This window comes from Anopheles stephensi, chromosome X (genome assembly GCF_013141755.1).
Source record: "Anopheles stephensi strain Indian chromosome X, UCI_ANSTEP_V1.0, whole genome shotgun sequence".
NCBI lineage: Eukaryota > Metazoa > Arthropoda > Insecta > Diptera > Culicidae > Anopheles > Anopheles stephensi.
In genome coordinates, this window is record NC_050201.1 from 5,766,329 (window position 1) to 5,784,717 (window position 18,389).

The window sequence follows — 18,389 nt, forward strand, 5'->3', positions numbered from 1 at the left end:
AACGACCACTAATCTTGGGATGGTCGCCCTTCGTACGAATTCTATTTATACTTCCTTCCAAACATCCAAAAGAAATCCTGTATATATTTCTCCATCGATAAGTCAAGTTGATTCACTTGGGCGGGCATCCGCCTCCCCCCCCCCCCCCCCCACCTTCCAGATTCCACCGCTCATCTCCTTCGGCACACCGAACCAAAAGTGACGAACGTGGGAGCCGAAATGCGAAACACGAGTGCACACACCCAGTCGAATGACAATGACGTTCGGCGATTAAGTAATCGCCGTTCGGGCGGACCGATGGCACGACGACGGGAGGCAATGGTGGTGGTCTGCGATAGCGACGGTGTGCGTTACGATGGCGACACGTAACGTTTCAACTTTTACCGACCACACAACCCAAGGGGCAACGCGACCAATGAAGGGATCAATGAAAAGCAACCAAAACCGCACTATAGCTGTGAGGATCGACAGCTTCTCAGAAAGCGCGCGAGAGAGCGAGAGAGATAATAGCAGCATAAGCGTATGGGAAGATGCGGGACAAAGAGACACGTCCACGCCGCGACACTTTATCAAGATGTGTGGAATGATACCAGGATGATTGCCGGATTGAGCGATTTAGGGTGGTGAGTTTATACAGCCGAGATCATCGAAGACGGCCCTTCATGTGGAGTTGTGACGAAAAATTATTGTCACACCAAAATCTGGAATATACAAAAGTCACAGTCAGCTTGGTTTGACAGCCTCAACAGATCACGCGCGACAAGCTGAGAGCCCTGTTGGGACTCGTGTTCGAACGGTCGTGCCCAGCTGACCTTTCCACTGATTGCCGAAGATCAGCAATTTCCAATAATAGCCACCCCAGGCATACGAACGGGGCTAAGGGAAACAGCGGGAAGGTACTGCCCGTGTCAGCCAGCGAGGCTGGAGGAGATGACGTGAAAAACTGCCGTCGATGCTGTCTCGGTTTGGCTGTCGGTTGCTATGTCACCTGATAATTTCCGTTGCTTTGTTTGGGGTTGACTTGGTTTACGGGGGGAATGTTTGAATGAGTGGGTCAGCCCCTACCAAGTGCGTGCGAGGATCAGATCGGTGTTTTGAATAGATCCCAACAAGTAATATGCGACATGTGAGTGTCGCAGCTCATCAGAATCAGCTCGTACTGAAGACGGCACGCTTTCAGATGCTTGAGATGCGCACCCTACAAACACCAGTGCTAATGGCGTGCCGTGATCAGAGTACAAGTGCTCACACGGCTGCACAGCTTGCCAGGCCCGCACTAGCCAACTTTGGCGGTCTGCGAACTAGTATTTCCAGTTTGACGATTTGCGCGTAAAAGCGACCTGTCCCCCACCCCGGCCGAGATGGTTCTTTGCTCTGTTGCACCAGCGCGATTAGTGCTCGCCGGTGCGGATTCCAGCTGCGACACATGCACCAAACACTCCCACCCCGTGCCACGGCGAGTTCTCGCAGTTCGCCGCGCGTGTCAGCCGTCTGGGTCTTGTGGTCACCCCGCATGTGGCAGGGCCCGAGTCGCCGTGTGTCGAACGGCTGCCCTACTTGCCTCATTACGTGCGCAGCCACCAGTTTCGCTAGGCCACCGGTTTTCAACGGCACGCCACACTACCGCCCAAGCGTGCCCACATTCCACACACACAGGTGCGTTAGAGAGCGGGCGGCGAAAGGATTTTCCTCCGCGAGACTGGTCGCGGTTTGGTTCGCTACCCGGTCAGTGTAAATGCGGCCAGCTAAATGCTGCGGGTGGGTTGCAACTGCCGCGTGCGTAGACCGGGGAGCTGGTAGCAAAAGGGTCTGCATTTATATAGCCTCTAAATCGGGGCCTTCGAAACTAAACGAGGTCCTCTCCCGGCGACAACCGTTTAAGATCAAGCGCGTCGATCGGTGTGGGCCACACCGAGGTTACCGAGTCGGTTCTCGAACGCTGCGCGGTACCGAACCGGGGTATATTAGTAAGATTGATGAGCCGAAGCCACGTCAGAGCAGCAACGCCCCGAAAACAACAAATTTAACTTCAAACAATCGCAGCCCGTCGATGTCCGTCAATATCTTTAAGGCCAGCTGGACAGATGGCGAGATTGCATCATCGCTATAGGCTGGTGCGTGTGGCTAGCCGAGACATCACCGGATGCCTCGACCAGGATCGTCTCTAGAAAATGCGCATCCGAACACAAAACTTTCCTTCACCCAGTTTCGCGTCGGTCGGGCAAGTGTGCTGTGCCCCGGTTTGTACCGAAATTTAGCACTTTCGCTCGTAACCTCGAATAGCTCTGGTGTGTCACAATGTACCTGTGTACCGCAGTTCCGGACGGAGTCATCCAACGCGAGGAGGAGGGTGGATGACAGCTCGTTAGCTTCCTCTGCACGGGTGCGAGCAGGAGGCACGACCTAGGGAAGCTATAAAGCGTACAGTAAATAAAGTTGACGCAAGACGGGTAGTTAGTGCACGGCGCTGTCATAACGCAATTTCGCACGTTTATAATTGTGTGTAACGGTGTCTATCGTTCACCTGCTATCTCTACACCGCACGGATGACAGCTCACCAGGAATGGTTGTTTTGCCAGTTGGGAATATCAAACTACTTCCAAGCGTACCTTGACTTTGGCCAGTGCCCTGGACACCGAAACTGATCTTGTCTATCAATTCCAGCGTTATCTTGATCCGTCAGATCGCACGACTATGTCAAGGGGCTGTGTTTATCGCCCGTAAAGCGCGTCGCTTTCAGTGATCGGACGCAAACAAAATGGCGAAACTAGTACACCTGAGCTGTTGTCAGCTTCGCCGAGGTGCAATAAAAGCACGCGGCTCTAGTAAAGCTTAGATAATCGAATCAATGGGAAGAGAAATCAAAGGTTTGTAGGAATGTTTGCGGTTGTTGCGGGTGGATATCCATTTTTCGCCACTCTTTATCACTAGGTCTCTTGCCTTCTCTTGCTAACTCGCCTCATCTGGCTATACTGCTCACTCTCTCTCTCTCTGCACGTGATTTGTAATTTTAGCACCGAGCCGTCTGTTGTCGTGCCTTAGTGCGTGCCTAGTGATTTCTGACAAAGCGATAAGAGTTGCTGTGAGTGAGACAACCGGGAGAAAGCAATACAGACCGCGCTCGAGCGAGAGGCAGATATATGGAAAGCCCCCCAAAAACCAAACGGTACGCACGGAACGTTTAAAAGAGAAAGTCCAGTACGGTTCGACGGACCCAAAGCCGGACACAGACCGAAAGACATCCGATCCGGCTCGGCTGCCGGTGAGGTGCCTCGCTCGGGTATCGAGCGTAACTCACACATATTAATAGGGCCGCCGTGTGTATTGTTTTGCCTGTGTTCATTGTCATAAGTCCTAGGATAGGCGGAAATTGAGATGAGCAAATGTTCACCACCCACCCCAACATTGAAGCCTAGCCAAACAAACAAAAAAAAAAACGGGTGAAGTCTACAAAGACAGCCGGAGACGCGTGGTAGGCCACTCCTTTTTGAATGTGTGGGAGAGGGGGGCGGGGGGGGAGTATGAATTATGTATGCTTAATATCCGCGGCACCCAAATTAAGTAAAGTGCCAAGTGGAAGTGCCATCAGCAAGGTGCGTGAGTGCTGGAAAGCCTGCCAATCCGCCCGAAAACCAATTATCGCGCAACTAGCTCACCTTCGATGCGCCGCATCGAGCCCGCAATTAAATGTATCGACGGAAGAAATGGCGTGAAGAAAAAAAAGGAAAATAACGCCCCGTTCGGGCGAATTTCCCGTGAATGGCCCCAATTTCGGCTAGGGGGCCGTATTTGAAATCCCTCAAAACGATGGCTGACTTCCGCACGGATGATGGTTCTGGCCTGTAGCCCAGCATCCACAATTACTGAGCTTACCGAAGCTCTGTGGATGAAATGTATCGCACGGACACGGACGGGAGCCAACCGAAAAAACCAAATTAAAAACCTTTTAAACGCAACCAAACAGCCTACTCTAATCATCAATCATCAAAACGGGGCATCAAGTTGGTGCGCGAAAAATGGCTGCCAGTTTCTTTGCAATTAATCAAATTACCTTCAAAACCCTCGGGGTGTGCGATTGTTTCGTGCTATCTTTCAGGGACGGCTCTTTGCTGTTGAGAGGAGCGAATTAAAAGGCACCAGCACCGCCGTCAGCACTATCCTGCAGATAGTGTGCCGAAAACGGTGCGCTGAAGTGAATGTCCGAAATGTTGTCCGCCATCTTGTTCAATGTCGGCCGAGTGCGGATTCTGAGATTGGTGAGTCACGAGATTGTTTTAAGGTGTTGTGGTTAGTAGGCTGAGATATCTGGATTAATTGAGCTACTGTCGGAGCGTCTCGAGGTCATCTTCAAACTCTGAAGCAAACCTGATGAGCTCAGTATGTTTGGAACAGCCAATTACATACCGAGGAGAGAAACAGACAGCCGTACGTCATTGTGAAGCTTTCCTCAAACAACACATGTTACGGTATCAGTTGCGCTTTCCTTTCGCACAGTTTTGGACCAACGATATAATGAGCCTTAGCCTCAGTAGCCATCGCTTTCTAATAGTGCATAACGATCGACACTCTAGCGCCGATGTACACCTTTCGCGAGCTAGCTGACCAAAACCGTCCGGCCATTGCCACGAATAATTAGATCGAAATTTATGCTTTCGTGTGGATGCACTCCCGTGCAGGCGCTTTACGTAAAGCTTAACCACCCAATTATGCCGCACTGGAGTGTGGTGGCGTCGGCGAACGACGAAAGCACACAACGTGGGGCTTCTTCACCCGGCGGTAGAAATAATTTACACGTCCCGTGCTCAATCATCACTCATCCAGGCGTCGATGACAGGGTGATGTATGTGTATCTATCCACGAGACTGCTTAGATCTTCCCTTACACGCACGGAATGTCAACTGCAACCGGTCGGCACATTCGCCCAACGTCTTCAAGAATCCTCCGCCCAGTTCTGTAGTGGCTTGTTTTTGGGGTGCAGCTAGCAAATACACTCACGTCCAGTAGCGTCGTACCGAACCCGGTAGCGCACAGAAGAAAAAAATGCCCTCATACCCTTCCGAGCTTATTAATATTCTGTCTCCCATGCTCTCGGTACGGAGCTTCAGGAGCGGCAGCTGGGATGGGCAGCTCAATATGTGTATCACGCTCGCTGTGTCACACCCCGTGCAGGCACGCTGCATCCTCTCTTGAACGTTCTGTCCATCCCGGCCAGCACTTGACATTCGCGCGTCACAGATCGTGCCACCTGAAGAACCGGGCAAGGCTTCAGAAGATCCACTGTTGGGGGAAGTCAGGCAGATCCCAACGCAAACACACACCCGTCCCGAAGCATCGTACAGCGGCGACGGGTGAGCACTATCGGCCAGGTTGAGTTCGAGGGCTTCAAGTGGCTGGTTAAGTGATGATCGGTTAGGTGACTCCACTCCAATGCTCTAGGCATTATGCAATCGTTGCTGTCGGTACCAAATTGCCGGATTAAATCCCTCGGCAGCGAAGCGTAGCGGCGCAGCGAAGGCCACCAACGTCATTGGGACTAGTGACTTGGGGTGTGCCTTTATCGTTTCCGAGCGTTATTAGATTGCGGCCGTGTACTGGTGAGGCCCGGTGTTGCCGGAGGACACTCTCGATGATGAAATCCCGAATCGATGGGCGACTCTTCTCAGTCGGAGTATTGGAGGCACTCCTACCGGATTCACCTCCCGCATTACATTGTGTGACATATTCCGTACACTTCCTGTCTAATAGCAGGTCCAACGCTTCAATCGTTGGATCGGTGGGCGAGAAGTTGTCGAGACCAAACCTCCCCTTGCTGAAGCTCGTTTATCGGGAAGCATATCGCATTACCGTGCCCTACCCACGGGCCATGCAAACAAGGTGTCAGATAGCAACCTGTACCGCTTCCGTACGGTAGCAGATTACGGTACTCCTGAGATGCTACTCAGAAGCCCCCAACCGACCCAACCTTCGCTATATCTCAGGCCGCAGTGAAATGAAAGCGAAACAAACAGGGTGCAACACACACACACACACACACCACAGAGCAACCTGTTTTATGCAACTGCAAAAACCAGTGAGCTACTCGTTTGCGGAAAGCGTACCCAGTACGGGTGGATTCGTTACTTAATTAAAACTAGCCTGCCGCTACCAAACACTGGCCAGTGCATGTATTTTGACAGCTTGGTGCTTGGGCAGCAGTATCAAAGGCATGTTGCGACAATGGCATCGTACAATTGGTACGATTTCACCGTGACGCAAGCGATTCGCGATGCCGCATGGAGACGCGGCGCGCTTAACTTTGTTGCCCACGGGCTGAAGCTCAGAAGTCAAGGTTGAGGAGTTGGTTTGACGGGCGCTCCCGCGTACGTTACTGTCAGGGAGGTCTAGGACGCCTGTACAGCCGAATCACCCCTAACTAACTGCTATTTAACGAGCAATGTTCGAAAGGAAACCGCCAAACAACAGCAGCAAAAAACAAAACGCGCGCGCGCGCAGTTGTACGCGTGGCAATTTGACAAGTTCATTAATATCTCGGTACGTCTCTCGTGGCTCGAAGAACAATGCACGTGCAGTGCGGTGTGAAATTGAGGACAGCCCGGGCACCTCTTTCTTCCCCAGCTTCTCGTGCTCGTCGCGGGTTGAACGGCCCGCCCCCGGTTAAGTAGTGAACACACTCGCGCAGGGCCAAACTCACAAGCAGGCTAACCGTGACCTGCTGCCAAAATGCGGAAACACTGCACTCTTCTGGAGGCTTCAAGGAGCGAAGGGAAAATCTAAGTAACGGCCTGGTGCTGAATAAAAACACTCCGTCATTGAATCCGACCCGCCATTGACCATCTAGAGTGGCTGCTCGAGCAGTGAGTGGTGTACAAGACCCTGTGTTTTCGAGGTGCGCTTGATTCGAAAAATTGCCCATGTCCCTCTCCAAATCCACTCGAAAGGCAAGCCATGACCCTGAAGCGCAACGGGAGCTAAAGAGATGCACCTCTACCAGGAAATAATCACCGCAACACCTCAATGAAACTGTGTCCAGTTGTTGTTTGAGTCACCCTGTGTAGACTCAGGCCCTGGACTTTAGACCGGTGAGTACACCGCAAACCTTAACTGCTCGAAACGGTAGGAACTCCAATCTCCGGAAGATTTCTAACATATATGTCCAAGGCAAGGACGCCTGCCAACACCAACGCTGGGGTGCGCGCGCCACTAGGAAGTAGGAACGGAACACTGGATCCGAAACCATGGAGGACATTGAGGTGGGTTCATGTTGTTTAACAAAAAACATACACCAAACACCACCCACTATATCGGATTTGTTGGAATACGCCGAAAGAGAAAGCCTGCCGGTACAACAACGGACCAGAAGAATCCGCCTATTCACATCCGTGTACATCATGGCGGCACATGTATACGCGCCGCGTCTTGCATGGTGCGTATCGATCGGCTCGCACGATGTTTTCGTGCCTGGCGTACAAAAATTCCAACCTCCTCTTCCAACCGCCCTGTTCACCGCATTCCCAGCACGAACAAAATGGCCACCGAACAAGACAAAGGAAGGAATATTCAACCCAACGGCACAGGTGTGTTTTGCCAGGATTCAAGAGCTAGGGCGTCCAATCCTCATCATGTCCGCTGGCTGCTGCTCTGCACGATCAATATTCATTCGGATGCACAGCACCAGTCCAGCATGCTGGCTCGAGCAGCGGCAAGGCGCAGCGGCTGTTTCGAAATGTGCCCACAAAAATGCGCAACATTAGCATAGGAAGAGGTGCACGGCGGTGTAGCGATTTCTTTCGCGTTATCTCAATGCCAACCGGATCGTTTAATCGGACCGTTTCGGTGGATCTGGTTTCACTTCTGGAGGGTTTTCTTTTGGCTCGGATGCTTTACCGTCCAACTCACCCTTTCTTCCGGGAGTAGCGAATATGTGTCGTTGCAGTAATTGTTTGATTAATCGTTAGACATCACCGCTTAATTGACTGAGCTGTCCCATCAGCTCGGTACACAGTCAGCTAACTACCCTTCGTCGCTTAAAACAAAGCACACACACATATCAGCCTCGACTACTGCACCGGGTTCCAAGGTAAAGCACAAATTTCCAAACCCAATCAACGGTTTACGAAACAGCAGACAAACAAAACAAAAAACTTTATGACAACAACAAAGTAAACCCCAATCCCGCACGCCTGTTGGATTTCGGGGTGGTGCGCATGAGCAGAAGGAAAACCCAGCAGCATGCCCAGCAGTCGCTAGCGGATGATGAGCCCCAGCGTGCGCAGGCCAACACCTTGCGGCACACGACTCTAGTCATGGCCGGACGACCACCAGCGTCATCCATTCTTCCATGGCGAGAGAGTGCGATGCCGTGTGCTTTATGCAATCGAGTGTCGTGACACACGGTGACATGCGGCTAGCCTTGCATTCCACGGCCGTGTGCCAGTAGCTTCGACTGCTACGGTAGGGACCCGAGCCTCCTCTGTGTCGTGATCAGCACCTTCACCAGCAACCGCGCAAGTTGGTCAACGGCCTTCGCGAACGGTATCCTCTTCCCAGCTGGTGGAGCTATCTCACCCCCCTAGTGCATAGTTGCACTACTACTCTGTTGCAATTTTTCCTTCATTTCCGGCGGGAAACCTATATCGAACCCTACAAAAGCTGAGAGTACGCACCGCAGTCATACATTCCAACCTCGCCAACGAAGAGACGACTGCTAACGAAAGTGGTGAATGGGAAGTGGCCGAAGGAGTGGCTCTTTAAAACAGGCGCGCGCACATGAACAACACACACGTCAGGTGCTTGAGCTTCACAAGCGAAGCGAGTTGCTACCTCACACACAATAATCCCGATCTCTCTCTCCCTTTCGACGACCTTCAGAAGGGTACAACAACAAAAATCAGTGAAAGTTTTTCGGGGCAGATGATTTCGGATCCACCGGCCCGGAACACACACAACACACGCTTGCTGACTACCGGATTTCGAGAGGGAAATGCACACACATTCAGGAAGGAAACGGATGCGTGGAAGAAAGGAGGGTGTATATGGGGGGCTGTGCGATGCACATGCTTGAGCGAACTTTTCAAAGGGGCCGTTGAGAAATTTAAACAGCCTTTTTTTGCGTTTGAAAGAAGCGCGCAAAGACATGTTTTACACACGGTTTTAAAAACGCAGACATCGTGCGGAGGCAGGGAGGGGTAGTGAGCAGGAGAAAGGAAGAAAGAAAGAGGGACAAAGTTGTGATTTTGACCACGTGGTGAGAGAGAGTCCATAAATTCGGGGGAACTCTGCGCGTTGGAGTTTTAAAATCCTCTCTCTCTCTCTCTCTCTCTCGCCTCTCGCTTCGAGAGGTGTGTAGCGGTGTTGTAAAAGGCCAAGAATTGAACTCCATCCATCGTTCACCTGCCGATAAAAACGTCACGCACGCCTTAACCTCTCGGCTACCTGTCTTCGTCCACGGGCAAGCGCATAAACGCAAAAATCAGGCGCTGCAATTGATATCTAACCGCTTTCGCTTTGCCGACGTGCAACAAAGTGCAGACCACGGATGATGACCACTCGGACAACTGCCGCCACACCCCGTAGCTCATAAAAAAGCAAGCAATAAACAGAGGCCATTTGCTACGAACAAACGGCTTCAAACACGGAGAGAAAACACAACAAAAAAAGATTGTCAACCAACTCTGGACCAGCACTGAGATAGTTGGCGGGAACGGAAGTTGTAAATGCAAACGCTACGGCAGGCTCGTTAAACCCATGGAAGATGTTCCAAGCGGTGGTCGGTGTGCCATAATACGTTTCCCGGGCAAACAGTCCGGCACACACCAGCAGCAGCCTAGTGTGGGACATTGATAGCCAACAGGTGACATTTTACGATGACAGTTACGATGAACCCGATGGTTTTCGCGCAAGATGTTGCCGTTGCGTGCTTTATGCATGCGAACCATGAACTCTTGGCACCCAGCGTTAAGAAGGGGTTAAACCGCTGCACCGAAACACATTGCGGGCGCATCTTTAATGCGTTTTCTTGATTGCATTGGTAGAAACGACGCAACAGAAACTACCTGTGACTCTCCCACTGAGCTGTGTGTTTTTTTATGGTGCTTTGTTTACACGAGCTGTCTAGTGTGTGGAGGCGCGCGCTACTGGCACGGGAGAAAAAGGAGACGCTTATAATTGCACCCTTATCGGCCGGGGAATCGGAGTCACATCAACTACAGCGATCTAGTTATCGATTGCCCCATTGCGCTACCGATAATTTCCGACAGCCTTCGTCTGTGCGTTGGACCACGCTTAATTGCACCCCGTAAAATGGGAGACTAATGATGTACAAGATGTGCCCACGCATACACACACAAACACAGGTTCCCGAATCACATCCACAGGGGACTGGCCCGAAAATACAAAATCCTCGTAACGTGGCAGACACAGTCGCGCCGAATAGTGGTGAGACCGGCAAAAGTGAAAGGAGCGCGAACACGTGAACGCAAATGGATGTGGGGTCCTCCCGAAGGCTGGAACCTGGGACGACACGAATTTTACGTGGCCCCATCCATCTCCCGCGCACCATCCCCGTCCCCATGTGGCAGCATTCGATCGAGCAATCCCGGGCAGGGCAAAACGTTCCCGAAGGGCATCATAATTCGAATGATTTGATTACGAAATGCTCGTGCCCAGGGGTTTTTTTGCTGCTGCTGCTTACACCAGGGAGGGCGCACCCCAAAAGTGACGATCTGTACCTTGCCGAAAACAGAAGAAACACGTCGATGCCCAACCCTTCACCGGTGGCCACCAGCCAACCAAAAATCGGACGCTGAGAGATGTTTGCCGAAGTTTGTCACCTTGTGCCGCCGGACAGTGTCTTCCAGAAAGCACGCAAAACTATGCTAATTGAGATCGGGAGGGGTTTTTTTTTCTTTCATCTCCCTCAGATGACTGGTGTTGTGTGGTTACATTACACGCACAAGGTGGTTCCGTCTTTTAGCACCTTCCCGGCAAACGGTTTGGGGTGTTACACGGTCGTTGTGTCAAACGGAAACGACTTCACAGCTAACCCGAACATCATCAGAAAAAAGATCCGAGCTTGTAACCTCTCTGGTTTCTTGTCTGGCTCCACAACCTTGAGAAGTCTCGGTCAGTCTCCGTGACTTGGTTTTACTCGTAGCTGGATAGTCAGTCCTCACTTCCTTCTACTCCAGAGTCTAGAGGAGGATCTTGGATTACGATTATCACCAGGTCTCGCTTCAAGGAATCTCACTCCAACAGCGATCCAAACTGTAAAGAACTCCTGGCTTAAAGACAATGCTAACAAATTAGACACTTGGCTGAGCGTCAGCGTACCAACGCCTTCGATAGACAGCAAGTCTAGGGTATACATTCACCACGATATCCCCAAAGCCTCAACTTCGATCTCCCTTCCACACAAAAAAAACCGGATTCCCCCTATTCTTCCTCATCGCACATACTTTTACCCTTTTTCCGCCTGTTTTTTTCTTTCTTATTCGTTCATGAATGAGTGATGTGACACCACCATCACCGGTACGCAACAAGTGGACACTTTCAGCCCGTAAGCAGGCGGCAGTCTAAAGGTTGTCTGTGGCGGAGGATGAATGAACGGTATGCAAATCATTCAACCGACGTCCCTCAGCACTAGGCCCAACACCTCCGAACGGGATAGAATCGAAAGATCTCCTTTCGTTTGCTTAAGGCAACAGACATTAGGTCCTGTCCCGGATGGGTTTTCGTATTCTCCAGGCATCTCAACCTCACCAACAAACGAAAGAAAAAAAAATGGATAGAAAGATACAAAGACCTTACATTTTCTCGTGCGCTTCCCAAAAACTTACCACCTCGCTAAAAGCCACTTTACAGGTGTATAGATTCCGCCTAGCTGTATATTTTGTCTCCCATCCCCGTACCGTTCCTCTCTAGCTAGCCTACGGTAGACTTCATCAGGTATCGTTCGCATGCGGTCGCCAAAATGGACGTATGAGTTTGGTAAATTGGCTTCTCCTTCACCCGATGTGCCGACGACCCGTCTTCCTTCACTTACCTGCTGTACGCTTTACAGACATTTAGTATCTCCCGGGACATGGAGCGTCCCCGGAAATCTATGGATGTGGAGGTTTTTTTTTCTTTGTTCTTCCACCATTTTTTTTTTCTTTGCCGTTGTATTTTTGTAATTGTTTCACGGGTGGCCGCACCGGCCCGACGCACATGGCATGCGCTAAAACGGCATGATCTCAGCGCTAGTGCAAACACCTATTCCCTATTGCCTACTTTGGACCGGTTTCACGGTTCACCCTGCGCTGTGGTGATTGCCAAATTTTTTTTCTCTGGTTGGGAACTATCCACGAAAAGAATTACTTCTATCAGTTGCCCACCGCGCTCGGGCCGCACGTCCGCCGGTGTCCCCGATGTCTCTTGCGCGAGGCAAATATTGTGCTTCGATCAATATTGACACTTCACATGAAATCCTCAATGAACGCCGTATCCGCAATGGCGAAGACAAACCCCGGCCCCGGCTATAATGGGAACCCACCGGATCACATGGTCACCGATGGTTTAGCGGAGGTCACGTTGGGTGAGACTAGCATGGCCGCCCAAAAAACTACTAAGCGACCAACTCCTGGAGAGCTGGAGCGCTGGAGGAACGCTGGCGGCGAAGTTGAGAGCAAGCGCAACCAAAAAAAAAAAAGAAAAGAACTCCACTCGTGGACAGGTTGTGTCCGTAGCCTTGGGCAAATGTCACATTGCCCCGGCCAAGAAGCGCTTGAACTCTGCTCTCGCTCACCTTGGCAGCAAAGGTGTTTGAGGTGCGCACATATCGTTACAGTGAATTCATTCTTGATTGCGAGCAAAATTTTCACTCATCAGTGAAATTGCATTGGCTTGGTTCTTGAGAGCTTCCGTACCGCCAGACGTTCCAGGGTTTCGCGGGCGAGATGCATGCAGCGACCGGGCTGGTGCAATTCAAAATTATAGGTTATCGTATGCGTGGTCCATTAAAGCCAGTCCAAGGCAAAGCGGTTGAGTGTATGGCCTTTTTTTGTAGTTCGCCGACCTGGGCCGGCGGACCGGCACCCGATAGCCTATCCCAATCTGGGTCAGACAGCACCAGCTTCGTAGCACAGTTTCCGAAATTTCTCTCGAACGCACCTCAAAACTTGATTTCCCCCCCGTACGCCACCACATCGCGTCCTTTTACGTCCGTCGGCCGAATACAACTTCCTTCAAGACGACCCCTGAGAAAGCTGGATGAGCACACGAAGCGTGGGCTGATACAATAAAGCCTCTCTCTCGCTCTCTCTCTCTCTCTGCTCGGTACACGCGCACAACACTTGCTCCTTCCCTGGCACACTCGATGCGCATATCAATGAAAACCGCACGCAAACATCTGGCAGAGGAGCAGGTCGGGCAGGTGGGCGAATGCAAGCTGCATTCCAGACGAGGACGTCACTGAAACCTCCGGCAACGTACCACGATTCGTCATTTCGTCAACGCGGTACAGGAAGCGACAGCCAATCCTTTCCGATGGCCGAGCCGAGTGTCAAAGACTTGTCGAAGAAATTTAGGTCATGTTCCGTTTCTCTCTCTCTCTCTCTCTCTCTCCTTCTCTCTCGCTCTACTACGCTTCAGCAACCTGTAGCTAGTCGGTCGACCAGACACCGTCTCGGGTTCGCTGATATCCAAGCAAACGAGATCCACATCGCACCAGGTCCTCTTCCCAGAAATCGATCGGTACCGCATTTCGGGAAAGCTGGCAGCGGGCAAGACACAAAATGCCCCAAACGCGTTCGGGCTTTTGGGGGCGCGCACACAGCTTCACGCCGCACTGTGGACCGCTGCCGTATTGCCCCCGCAAGCACAGGTTCAAACCCACCGAAAATGAGGCCAAACATTGAGGCCAACCGAAAAGGGGTATGCACACACACATACACTCAAAAACGGCAAAAGGAGAAGCAAAAAAAATAATTGGGAACCTGTTTCTCCCGTACCACAACACTACCTCGGCGGTAACGCCATCTTGATCCTACTACTCCTCATCGACTAAAGTCCCCCCCCCCCCCTCCCTCGGTACACTGATACGTTTGATACAGCGGACGGTTCGTGTGTGTTATTACGCTGGCATAGTTCAGGTGTATTGAGAAGTCGATCCAGTACCCCCTAGACCTGGCCGATTCTGCAAACGCTCACACAGTATCCCTCCCCCGACACGTTACCAACAACCACATGTGCTTGCCTTTCTCTGTGTGCATAAGCAGGCTCCGGTTTTTCCTCTCCAGTTTGCAATCTTTCCTTTTTTTTTGAGGGCAGGCACACTATCTCGCCATGCCGTGCATGCGGATGTATATAACGGCAGATAGTAACATCATCTGACGTAGTAGTTGATGTGTGTTGGTATTACTGGTCCATTATTGTTGAATGGACACCCGACCAACACACAGCGTGGCAAGATTGTCAAACAGGTAGCCATGCTATTGACAGCTCACTCCTCCAAAAGCTAGTAGTCACGATCGGTACCCACACCGTTGCTCTCGACATTTGAAGTCTTCTGGCAGAAAGGTTTCAACAAAAAAAAATCACCATAACCTCAATATCCAGCCGAATGCTACGAAACCTTTTGTCCAAATCGTAGTAGCTGCCCTTATCGCTTGTACCGCGCGATAGATATGCAATCGACACATATTGAAATTAGTCGATCTCGACGATTTTATTAACTCGCTCAGGGTTAGGCGCGCTTCTTCGCCGGGGTCGATCTACGCAAGACCACCACCCGGGTCCCGAGTCCCCATTGCTGGTTGACCCAACAAAAAAAAAAAAGAGAAAGAAGAGCGGACAGCGGAAAAAGAAACCGATTAATCCAACCAGTCTCTCTCGGTGGTGTCGTTTGATTTCAAATGTCACTTTTGGACTTCCTTTTCCAAGGCAATCCATATAGCCTAACCATGTTGCGGCTGGTGCTGCTGTTGTGTCGCCATTGATTTTGGATAATTAAGGGGGTGATCTAGGGGTGTTTTACTTTGCGCCGGTTATTTTTTTTTTCTTCTTCTTATGCCCCTCTCCCCAGCTGCGCTCTCATAGGACGTACTACTACTTCGATGCTGACCTCTGAGAAACTAAAGCATGTCAAAGACGTGTGACGATGCGAGAAAAACCCCGCTCTCTCGCACCGCCTGCAGATACACACTCGGTTTCGACTCGTTCTTTTTTTTCCTTTGACACTCCCTAGTGATGAAGGGAAAGCAGAAAGCGCGGAGTCGCTGGGCACACATAAGGAGGCAGCTTTTTCCCCCAAACCAACACACAGCACCGTTCTTCCCTTTTCTCTTATCCACCACAGCTGCGGGGCTGTCTTGTGCACCGCCGGACCTGACCGCGTGCTCAAACACCACCGAACGGGTGTGTGTGTGTGTTGGTTCGGTTGCTGGACGCGATCACGCGAACGAGGAAAATTCGGTTATGAAATGGTCGACGACCTCGGGTCAGGTCCGTTAAATCGTGCCAACGTGGGAAGGGGGGGGGGGGGCTGAGCTGGAGGTAGTAGTTCCAATAGATGGGAACAGGTTTACCACGGTGCGTTCGGTTCTTAGGACCGTTGCCAGCATCGTTCGCCAACCGTACCGCCCTTGACGGTAGCAACTGGAAGGTCTACTACAACTCCCCCGGTACCGTGCCGTTATCCCGCCCGTTGTTACTTTATACACAGGTGGTACTGTGAGTGATCGCTGATAGTATCTGGAGGGAGTAATGCGTCCTATTGAGTGGAAGTCTTTGCCAGAAATAAGAGCACTCCTCTGCTGCTGTCTATCCACCGTGGCTTCCTTGGTGGGTAAATTAAGTCAAGGAAGCCAGTAATGATAGACCTCTCGATAGATCTCTTGAGGTTATAATGCCAAATTACTGGATCTTGGAGGAACCAGTGCTTCAACGCTTAAGTCAGAATCTTAGTAGTCTTACTCTCTTTAAGATCATCTCCAGGATTTTCAGAGTTGATGGCTACGGATAGCATATATATCGCTGTAACTGGTACTGGACATAGAGTACCTCGGCGGAGGCCGAACAAAGAAAGAGAAATTCCACTTACTACCGGCTTCTTCAGTTCCACTAAGTGAACCGTGTACAGGAACTAACCGAGACCCAGGTTACACTTTCCCTCTAACCACACACTCCTCCTACACTTGCACACTCCTACACTAAACAGCGGTTCAAAGTACTGAATATCTGATCTACTATTTTCTAGTAGTAGTAGTAGTAATCACCACCGTCACGACTATCGATTGAACACTTCAGCTTATTGCGTACACTAGTAAACGTTGTGGTGGACTTGCCCGTGGAGACTTATCTCCACTCCGCCAGCAGATAGGTTGATTGATGATTGAAGTTGCGTTGAGTTCATATTGTGTCTTTGTCCGTACAAACTTTTCTACAAACCGCGTCTGTACCACTGGCCACGCGTTTCGACCAACACGTCCACTAACCGACCTAACCGTCACTGCTTTAAGGGCACGCGCCATATTGCGGGCAACATCATTTTCCGGGACCACACTGCATCGAGCTGACAGTTACATTGGGAACTATCATTGAACAACCAGTGTCAGACATCAGTAGGGCAAATGTGTTCGCTGTTGATAGTAGACCAGCTGATGCAGTCGTACAGACATTCACCGATGCAAGAGAGTCCGTGGGGAGGCATATAGAATTCTGTATCTCACGACCGACGGCATAGTTCCAGCGCGGGAAGTCTGTACAGAGTCCTGCGTCCTGGGACTTCCGGCTGGTTTGTCCGTCTCCCAGACATTGCGTCTGTCAATCTTCAGTCGGCCACCATTCCGTCCCCGGAGCCGGTTGTATTTTGCGCTACTTTAAGCTACCAGTAAGCGTGTCGACCACCGAACAACAACACGTACCATACATCGGTGCGCTACATCGTGTGTGCACGTGTGTGTCGGTGTGTGCAGCTGTGTGTTTGCGATTGCTTTCTCCCAGGTTCACGATTCACATTTCTCTTTTGGGGGGATACTCTAGCGTAGCGATACTTTCCACCGGTTTCTTCATCGCACCGTAGCAATTTCGCACTCACTCTGGCGCTTCTTTTGCCGCTCACCAAACCACACGCATTCGAAGGCCTCTCGCTCGCACACGGTATGTTTCACCCCTCCCCGCACCTCCCCCCCCCCCTGGTTTCCATTGGACTCACACCCGGACTCTAACCCTTCCTATCCTTAGCATCTAGCAGGTTGGAGCAAGGGTAGGTTGGGAATGTGTGGGGGGGGGGGGGGGTGTAGGCCATGAAGCAGGAATTCCTCCCATTTCTTATCCACCACACAAAACACAGCTATCGCGGCTACGGGCTATCCAACATCATAGTTATCCGATGTTTTCTCTCTTCATTTTTCATTTTCCTTTTTATCGTCTGCTTTCTTCACTATCTCTATTCATCTGTCCCTATCTCTCTCTCTCTCTCTCTTTCTTTTTTTATCTCCTGGCTCTGTTTTCTTTAGCTGTGTGTTTATATGTTTTTCTTTCCCTCCCATTTTCCTTAATGTTGGTAGGTATTTTTGTTGTTATTGTCCATGGTTTCATCTACTTTCTCTGTTACACCCGCCATTTTTTTTCTACCCCCCCGCGCTTATCTCTTATCTTTCACTACTACGCGGCCTAGTAAATGAAAGTTGCTAGAACAGGTTCAGCGTGACGGTTGACATACCGTGCGCTAAACGAAAGGATGTTACAGACAGTTCCTTACCCAAAACGTCACTTGACTCTGGAAGTTGTGAACCGTTTTGCCCACCGAAACATCACAAACCACCCGAGTGACGAAGCTTTGCAGCATCTGCACGGTGTCCATCACGATGTTCTCGTTGGAAGTGAGTCGGACACAAAACCACCAACCCACCGCGATATTGGCGGACCTAAAAGGCAGCAAGAAGTGCCTCCATTTTCTACCTGCAAGATCCCATCTCGAACCGAAGGTGTCGATGACGTTCATCCGCAGGTGTCATTATCACCTATTGCCAATGCTCGCCCAAACCGTCCGCAGTCCCCAACGTGGTCCACTTGCCGTGATGGGGGACGCGCGATACATTAGAAAGCCTCAACCCTCCGCAATCAGGGTGACTGTCGAGATCCGTCAATGGGAGCGAATCTGCCCTGCTCATTCAATGTCAGTAAGCAACGTTGTTACAGTGGGAATCGATAAAACTGGAAACAATTTCGCACATCGTGTAAGGCTCAGGCTCATCGGTGGCAGGCCGAGCGTCGGGGTGACAAATTAGGCGACGTGTTGTGAAATGGTCCATTGCCAGTCGGATAACTCTGCGTCGATCCGTAACCTCGCAGAATATCTCGAGACGCGAGTCGATATACATATATATTGGCCGATCGGCGTTACGTAACGC

At 51.0% G+C, this 18,389-nt stretch overlaps 1 protein-coding gene across 2 annotated transcripts in view; it reads right to left on the minus strand.

The window, feature by feature from the left end:
- The window catches only part of LOC118516169 (decaprenyl-diphosphate synthase subunit 1-like), a 49,685-nt gene that overhangs the window by 24,624 nt on the left and 6,672 nt on the right, over positions 1–18,389 (minus strand). The window lies entirely within an intron of this gene.